Consider the following 9,917-nt stretch of genomic DNA (forward strand, 5'->3'; position numbering starts at 1 on the left):
GCACTGAGGAGTCGTTTCACTTCATTCCGAGCACCTTCGGCCTTATCATCAGACATCTTCCAAAGCCTCTGCTTCCTGGGTCTGAAGGATGGATCAACATTGAGCGAGTGCTCAATAACATCCCTGTTAACTCCGCAAAGATCATTAGCTGACCAAGCAAAAACATCTTTATTGTTGAACAAAAACCTTATCAAGGTTTTCTCCTGCTCTTCGGACAATTGAGATACCAATAGCACCTTCTGCTCTGCTATATCCTCACACAAGAGCATGGGTTTTGGCTGGTCAGCCGAAGCAGCTTTTTCCCTTCTGAACTTGTACTGCTCACAAGCTTTAGTTCCATCTATATTATGGATTGCTTTTGAGTCTGTCCAATTTCCTTCGGCCTTTCTGGCAGCTTCTTGACTTCCATGAATAGCAATGGGCCCTTGGTCCGAAGGTATCTTCATGCAAAGATAAGCTGGATGCAGAATTGCTTCGAAGGCATTAAGAGTACCACGACCAATGATTGCATTTAAGGGTACTCCATGTCAACAATATCAAACATAACTTGCTCAGTCCTTGTGTTGTTGATGAATCCGAAGGCCACTGACATTGAGATTTTGCCAAGTGCTACAATCTGCCTTCCTCCGAAGCCGCAGAGGGGATGTGTGGCATCAAGAATTTTATCTTCGGGCTTTTGCATCTGTCTAAAGGCCTTAGCAAATATGATATCAGCTGCACTGCCTGTATCAACCAAAACATTGTGGACCAGAAATCCTTTGATAACACAAGAGATAACCATAGCATCATTGTGTGGGTAATCCTTGAGTTGAAGGTCCTCTTGGGAAAAGGTAATAGGAATGTGAAACCATCTTGACTTGACGAAGGGTCCTTGCACCCCGACATGTTGTACCCTTCTCTGTGCTTCCTTCTTCTGTTTCTTGTTGGCTGGTTCTGAACATGAACCGCCCGTTATCGGGAGTACCAGCTTCGGAACCGAAGCAGCTCCAGCTTGAATATTGAACGAAGCCATTAGCTCAGAAAAGTGAAAGTGAGTTCACCAGAGGTGAGCGCCAATGTTGGAGACTCGTTCTCAAATGCTATGAATTAAGAACAAGGCAACATAAAATGTTAAATGTTAATGCCCTTCGTCCAATGAAGCATTATTCCTTTAAGGATTAATGAACTTCGGACGAAGGTTAAAAACGATACAATTACGAAGGTTAAATCTTCGTAATTGAATTCTAGTAGATTATATAAAATAATACGAAATATGAAGCATTAAAGACAAATAAATTATAAATGAACAACATCACTTTTATATTATCTCCATTTAATGTATTCAAGTACTAAATACATTTATACCTCTGCCTTGACAAAGATTAATTCCCGATTGGCGCGATTGCAATTACAGGAATTCGTGAATAGTAAAGGAGTACTGTTCACTATTTATAGGCACAAGACACAGCCTGTGAGGAATTACAATCATGTCCCTCATAAAAGTTTACAACAACGACTCAAACATTTATGGACTAAACGGTCATTCTATTTTTAAGTCGGTTTGTAATTCTGAATCTTCATGGAGAGGAACCTTCGGTCATCACATGCGGACAGCTTCAGCCGAAGCTGTTTCTTCCTGCAGGACCTACGGCGACGAAGCATGGTCCCAACAGCTCCCTTCACGCCCGCTCGGCTCCCATTCATGCCCGCGCGGCTCGGCTCCCTTCACCTAGTAAACATTGTCATTTTCAAGGAAACATTAAGTCATTTTCAGGGAAATATTAAATCAATTTTGTTTTCAGACATTCTCTGTGTTTTCTTAAACATTACTGATTTTTTAGTAATTCCAGATTCTAGGCAACATTGAGTCATTTTTTGTTTTTTTTGACCTAACGGGTGGCTATACCTTCAAGAAATCTTTGTAAAGGCTATGTAGTGAGACCCTGCCAGTTCACCTTGGAAGTGATCAATAGGGAGTCATGCTCCCTAGGTGGAAAGGGGATCACAGCTCATGGGTAAAGTGTGTGACATGTACAAAGGGTTAGAAACTAATATATCGGTCGTGCTCATAGTTTAAGAGCAGCCTTGGGAGCTCCTTTGAATAGAGATACACTGGATACATTTACGATGTTGGATTTAATTATGATGATCATGATTATATACTCTGATATTTCATCTATAAGGAGATGTCCATTGGAATAATAACTTGGAATTTATTATAAAACTTGGCTTATACTAATGACTAAAACTTGATGAAGTAAAAGCAATCCGCTTTTAGCCTAACTCCACATAAAGCTAGTCCACTTCAGCCAAACGGGGCACTTGCTGAGTACGTTGATGTGTACCCACCCATGCTTTCAAACAAAACACCAGGTTGTCCCCACTATAACCAATGCTTAGGAGAATACAAAGGCAATAAGACAGATTTCTAGGAGTTTCAATACTTCAAGGAGTTCTAGAGTATGATTAGCATAATCCCCAAGTCAATTGCCTTTGGAAGGCCTTTATCTTAGCTATGTTTTGTTTTAGCACTTTGATAATTGTGAAGTCAATGACTATGTGGATGTCTTCAACATCAGTTTGTAATAAGTTAAATACCCTTTATGTTATGTTATTCGAGCACTGCGCAATGATGACATTTATGTAATCCCTATGTACGTGACTTCTGGTCATGGAACATACATAGTTCGTATTTGGTTTGCCTTCTAAAACTAGGTGTGACATATGTTACCTAGTTCCACAGAGTTTTATTTGATACAAACAGTGTTTTTTATTGATGGGGTTTTTTGAGGAATCTTGTGCACTTAATGGGTGTGCCTAATGGGTGTTTGACCGTCTTTTCCATAAACAATTACCTTGAGTTGATAGAGCGACATAAACTGACCCTTGAGGCCATGTTGGCAAGAAATGTGTTGTTCCATGGAAATCGAGATGCCTCTTTGATGACGTTGTTGAAATAATGATATTGTGTATGTACGATGAATATGAAGGGGCACCTCTCCTTAATAAATAAGAAAGGCCCCGGGGGTTTCCATCCCCACACCTGCATTTCTTCTTACTTCAAAAACTTCTTTCGTCTTTTGTTGAAGAGGAAATTCGCTCTCCTTGACGACATGTCGGCCCAAACAAGAGGAAGCGAGAGCCAACACCTCGCTCCGAGTCTTTTAGGGACTCGAAGTACTCTGAGGAGGAGTCCTCGGACTCTGTCTCCAACTAGACTCCTCCTCCCACTCCCCCACCAACCTTGGACTCTGACTCAGAGGGTCTATCCTAGGCCAAGCGGGTGTTCATTAGGGCCATTGAGTGGCCCGGGCTCGCCGACTCGGACAAGGAGGAGGAGGAGGAAGATGAGGATGACTACGATGAGGACGACGACGGCAAGGATGGCAACGGCGATGGTGGCGAGGGTCGCAACGGTGACAACAACAGCAAGGGTTGCAGCGGTGACAACAACAACAAGGGCGGTAACAACGATGGCAGTGACATGGGTGGCAGCGACGTTGGCAAGGGTGATAGCGGCGATGAAGGATAGGGGAGAAGCAGCGACAAGCACTACACGACGGTTGATCTTTAGTGACCCTTATTAGGTACCAACTGTTGGTTGCTAAAGGTTAGGGACTGACGGTCAGTCGCTAAATCTTTTTGTAGCAACGGTCGATTGGTCGCTAAAATTTAGAAATTTAACAACTTATGGTTGGTCGCTATAGATGTCGTCGGGGACTAGCGGTGGGTCGCTATAGAGCAAGGATAACTATCAAATCTTATAGCCTGAACGTACCTATAGATGTTAGTGACTAAAAATTAATTAAAACAAGTAAACATTGATCGCTAAATTGCGTGGTGATTTATTTCTTTTTTTATATTGCTTGTATGTTTATTTCATGGTTTGTTTATGTATGGACATGACTATAGTATTCAACTATGTTCTTTGTGCTTATATGATATTAGATTCGAGTTGAAAGTCATTTCAAATCCTACATAAAGAGTATGGATAAATCATGGATCACAAGTGAATGTTTTCTAGGGAGACAAAGGTTTATAAACAAGGGGTGAACAGTTTTCTAGCTTTTTATGAATTTTTGAGTAATTTAAAAAAAGTGCTTGTTATTTATTTACCTTTGAATGATTTTTGATTGCTTATAATTGATTTTTTGGATATTTAATAAACATTTCTTGTTCAATGAAAATCCTAGTAAATTAATAATATAATTATTAGTCCCAAAAATAAATATTTTATTTATAAATAGTTTTTAGTTAATTGTTATAAATTTTATGGTTATTTAAAATTATATTTTGAAATTAGAGGAATTAGAAAAGAAATAAAAAAACTAACCTAACCTAATCTAGCCGGCCCACCAGGGCCCATAAAACCGGACATGCCCCCAACCCTAGCCGCCACTACCCTACTCCCTCTCCCAAGCCGCCGCCACTCCTTCTCCCTCGCCCTTTCTCTCTCTTCTCTCTCTACCGCCCCAGGCCCCCCGATCTCCTCCTCCCACTCCGATCGCCCGACCGATCGCCGAGCTTCCCTGTTCCCTCCCCGCCCCCGCGACGCCACGGAGCCACCGCACGCCGAGCAGGCCGTCGCCACTGTAGCAGCAGGAGGAGAGGGTGGCACTGCAAGCCCGGGCACCGGCCTCGAAGGTGCTGCCTGCTTAACGTTTTTTTGTTTCGTTCAGATCTCCGGCCGGGCGTACGGCCGCGCGGATCTCTGGTGGCTTCCCGATGTAACCGCGTGGTACGAGAACGTGTGGCTTTTGTAGGGCCGGTGCTTAGGCGGGGGCTGGACGGCGGTGGGGAAGGGGAGGACGGGGAGCTGGGGGCGGGGCAGGAGGCGAACGCACGGCTACCGGAGCGGCCTGGCGAGGCGGACTATGGCTACTACCTCTGCACGGGCGCCTGCGGCTTCGGGGACCGCTGCAGTTACAACCATCCCCGCGATTGTGGTGGCACTGAGGTGCGCGCAGGCTGACGATTTTCTCTCGCCTCTGCTTCCTGCTCTCTTGCTTTCTCAATCTTTCCCGATCTGATCCGTGTCCGCGTCCGACACGCTGCTGCCGGTGAATTGAGATAATTACCGTTTGAAACCCGTGAGGATCAGACCGCAACCGCAGAAACTAGCGATTTGGGTAATGTGGTTCGTCCAGAGTGGATTATGCACACTGCTCTTTGTGGATTTCTCCGTGGTGTCTTGTTGTTATTTAACATCGGATGACAGCATCAAATTTTTTATCTGCCTCACTTGAAACTGCACTACTGAGGTTCCTTCATTTTTTGCTGTTGCGTCAATATCATCTGGCAATGATCAATATCATCAGAATATATTATCATTGTTGCTTAATTTTAAATTGTTCGTTGTAAACTAGAACTTATATGTCGTCGTCGCCATCAGCAATTGCTCGAGTAAGTGATTTTGATTGAAAACTAGGGGAGCGATTCCTTGTTGAGCCGGGCGAATGTCTTCTTCATAATATCTTTCATAGCATACCATCTTCTTTGGTCGTTTCTGGTGCTAGCATACCTTCTGGTTAACATATCATGTTACTTATTGCAATTATCACTTGTCTTGCAGACAGACAATTGAAAAAGAGAATTGATCTTTTTTTATGGGCGAAGTGTTGAAGATGGCTTTGGTGAAGGAAATGTCTTGTTAGCATCAAGTGGCGACATCACAACCCCTACAAGCTTGTGCCTTAAAACAAGAGGATACACAAGAAGTTGGAGTGCTTTTGTGAATGATTTTGTAAAGTGTTTGCAAATATGTGCAAAACATAATAACATATGTAGGTTTTGTGAATGATTTTGTTGTGGTGCTTGTTGATGGTTTATGTGATGTGGATCTATTATTGTGCAATACTAATTAAATTTGTATATCTATGTGATTATATATAACAGTTGTTTAATGCTAATTAATGGTATATTATCATTATTAACGACTATAACTAGGGGAAACTTTTTGTTGGTTGCTAAATGTATAGTATAACGTCTCACGATTGGTTGCTAAATCTATAGTACAACAACTCACGGTTGGTCGCTAAATATACAATATTAGCAACGGACGGTCGGTCGCTAAAAATATGTCGGTCGCTAAAGCCTTTAGCGACGGCACTTACAGCGACCATCCTTATGGGTCGCTAAAAGTTTTTAGCGACCAACCGTAGGTCGCTGAAGGCCGTTTTAGCAACCAACCGTAGGTCGCTGTAAGTGAACCGTCGTGTAGTGAGGGTTATGAAGAAGCCACCATTCTAGATCATGCCACACTGCTCTAAACGTGAATACCACCCAGATACTTAGTAGATTTCTTTGAGAAACACTAAGAGGAATGTATAAGTACATGTAACAAGAGTGGTCGATCAAACAAAGCAACACATAATAACAAGCAAAGGATCGTGAAGCTATAAATAAATAGACATGACATGCCAACAGATTTAATAAGCAAGACATAATACAAACATTTTCCATACATATATGTGGCCATTATTTTCAATATAAATTCAATTTTGGTGTGCCGTTTTCTTATAAAAGTTGTTCGAAGGGTGCATAGACCTTAAAATCAAGCTAGACAGTTGCTTCCGATAGGAGAAAGCTTTGAAGAGAAAGGTAAACTTTGAAGAGAGCAACAAATTTAAAGAATAGTTGCAGGCTTACAAAAGAGAAATTGCAGAGAAAAAATAAGGAATAAGAACTTGGGAACGGAGGACAAGACCCTAGAGGCTCTTAATCTTTGATGGTCTGCCCTTGATTTATGAACATATGATGGACTGTGAAAGAGTGAGGGCACATAGTAGCGATGACGATATCACTGGCAAAGTCCTGTTTAGCATGTATAGACTAACATTTTACCCAAAATAGGCACCTGTCACATTATATTTCCCTTTTCCATTATTTTTGGCTAGCCAAACAAAACTATCGCCCATGCAATGCTTATTTGACTGTGTAACAAATATATGTATAACTTTTTGTTTTTCAGATCAAAGAAACATGTCAAGAAAAGCTCCATAGTGATCAAAGGTTGTTGTTTTACAGATATAGCTCCAAACAATATAGCTTGTTGTTTTCTAGATCAAAGATTTGCATCAGCTAGCAGGCTAACCTAATACTATATATGCAACAGATCAAAGAAACCTGTGTAATTTATAGAATGGTCAATGGCAAGTACCTTGTGATTTGGGGTAGACAACTTCTCCACCAACTTTCTCCAGTCATTGTCAGACATGCTTGAAATAGGCGATGTAGTCCACACTTGATTTGCAGATATCCCATTGAAGTACTTCTGTAGTTCTGTTTCAGTCTATACCTCATTTGGCGCTTCATATCTTGTGTCAATTTCTAAAAATAGGCAATGTAGTCCTCACTTGATTAGCAGGTATCCCAGTAATTGCTAAAAAATAGGTTTCGAACACAATAAAGAAGATATTGTGATGCATCTAATTTATTCGACACATCATATCTTGTGTCAATTTCTTGCCTGGTCCGAAAATTTATATATAGATGGATAGAGTTCTACAGCCAATATTATAAACTTATAAGCTTCGATTAACACCACCCAATGTTAAATAAGCATCGTACATGGTTTCACAAAGGATTTACTGGGTATATAAATTTGTATGGCCATTTGATGTATCACTACAGATATGCTCGTTACACCATAACCTATCGTTCATTTTAGCAATCATTCCTGAAAATTCAGATTAAAAGCATTTGCAATTGGTGATAAATGAAAATATCATGATGTATGTGTATCTAGATCACCCAATAGAAAACATAATACAAGCAACCTTATTAGCAGGAAATGCAAGGAACAATAGCCACACAAGCAACATCTTAACAGATCATACCATGGTAGCACGCTAGCAGCTAGATACTAAAATAACTAGAGTCAGCAAGCCCAGAGACAGTACCAAGATAGCAACATCTTAACAGTGAGCATGCTCTCCCTGTCCCTATAGCAGCAATGAGGCCCAGAGGTATTACCAAATTCAGCAAGCCTGAGATAGCATCTTCCCTTTTCTTGGGAGCCCGTAGGGGGGGGGAGCGGTGAGCGCGGGCGCACCGAGCGAGTGGCCAACCGGAGCCCGAAGTCGGCGTGGAAGAGATCGGAGGCGCACCGGGCGAGTCATCCGCGTGGACAGAGAACAGGAGGAGGTGGGGCAGGCGGGAAGGTGGGGAACTCGACAAGTGGAGACGCAGACAAGGGAAGATGGCTACGGCTGTGCGGCTTGTGGCCTCTCAAGGTGTGGCGGGGGCATCCCAAACCTAGACACAGTGAGTGTTGCTCACGAACTAACAAACAGAGATGCACAGATAAATTATTACCTTCGAATTTTTGGGTGAGCCGTGTGGATCTCTTCCGTGGAGGCATCTTGGTCTAATGATGAAACTGTCGTGTGGAGGTCACCGGATCTTGCAGCCGCCTGGTATGAGGGTGGGGAAGAGAGGCGAAAGGTTCGGTGTGCTGAAATATCGGAGAAGTAAATGCACATCCCTCTCTCCCTGCCATGTATTAGTTTTTTTTGCGGTATCAAATGGGATTTGGACTGGATATTTCACCAAGGAATTTGATTTGCCCTCATCGTCGCAATGTGTAGCACCTTTTTGGCAGCATCAAATGATGCCATTTTTTACAGTTTATTGTATTTTAGTAAGCTGAATTATCACAAATGAGATTTTGATAATTCCGATGACAAGTTCGTTTATAAAGTTTTGCAAAGAAATTATATTCAAATAATATCAACAGGGCTACCAGTTTTCAAACCAATATGCCAGATTTACACTATATGCCAGATTGAATATTGTGTCTATTTTTTAAGTAGGTGTTACAACTATGTTCTTGTTAATATGAAATTCTGAACTTAGTATATGACCCATATATATACGCCGAACATCAATTAGCATACCAATAAAAGGTACTCCCTCCATCCCATAAAATAAGGTGTATATTTTTTTAGCAAAGTCTTTACAAGTTTACAGTGAAACTTTGACTATTAATTTATTTTGAACTGTGAGATCAACAAATACAACATGAGCATTATATTAAAGTATTTTTAATACAAATTCAAGTATATAACATGCATACACTAAAAATATATGTTATTGACTGAATTGTTGGTCAAAATTTTGAAACATTGACTTTTCTGAAAACATGCACGCCTTATTTTATGGGATGGAGGGAGTGTTTATTAAACATTAATCAAATTCCAAATTTTGTGAGAGCAGAAACTTATAGATGTTTATTTCTTATTTTGGTTTATATTGCAGTAATATTTGGAAATACAATTAATTGAATGAATGTAGACTTTGTAGTTGACATAATTAAACAAGACAAAAATCAATTTCAATCTACATATGCTCAAACAGATATCAATCAATTGTTCTCATGTTTATCTTGTTTACCTAAGATGAACGATGTTGTCTAGACTATTAGCTGTCCTCACCCTCCTTTCATCCTGCTTTTCATGGGCACGCAAAGGTAGCCGAGGCCGATCGACCGATGAGCTTTGACGATGCCGGCTTCCACGCAGATGACGTGCTTGAGAACGTTAGCCTCTGGTACGATGTCGAACCAGCTTCAATTTCATGACCATGTCTCGACTTTGAGCCAGACTAAGGACCGGCGCCTAGAATCCAGGAGGAGCACGCGTCCACCGACCACATGTGTGTCTAGCGCAATTACGTCCATTAATGGGGTGCTTAACTTTGTAACCAGGCGACCACCAATTGTGGTAGCAGCGGAGGCCAGGGGAATTCGCGTATGGTATCTGCGATGGTCCTCTCTGCGCAAAGGCCTAAAGCTGCGCAATTTAATAACAAAATACTCTACAACTAATATTACTACAGTGTCAAAAATAATCAGATGCAAGGCAGTAGCGCAGTTGGTGGATAGTTTTAAACCCAAAAAAGTAGGCCTCAAGTTAACATAATACTAATATAATTGCTGG

At 41.4% G+C, this 9,917-nt stretch overlaps 1 pseudogene across 1 annotated transcript; it reads right to left on the reverse strand.

Annotated features, from left to right (window-relative positions):
- Positions 1-1,283: 1,283 nt before the first annotated feature.
- LOC100278894 (uncharacterized) lies at positions 1,284-8,368 on the reverse strand (annotated as a pseudogene). The gene is made up of 3 exons (NR_169049.1): positions 8,296-8,368; positions 7,139-7,308; positions 1,284-1,708 (listed from the first exon to the last, which is right to left on the reverse strand). The product of NR_169049.1 is annotated as an uncharacterized protein (transcript).
- Between the last annotated feature and the right edge of the window lie 1,549 nt (positions 8,369-9,917).

The sequence above is a fragment of the Zea mays genome, chromosome 7, assembly GCF_902167145.1.
Source record: "Zea mays cultivar B73 chromosome 7, Zm-B73-REFERENCE-NAM-5.0, whole genome shotgun sequence".
Lineage (NCBI taxonomy): Eukaryota > Viridiplantae > Streptophyta > Magnoliopsida > Poales > Poaceae > Zea > Zea mays.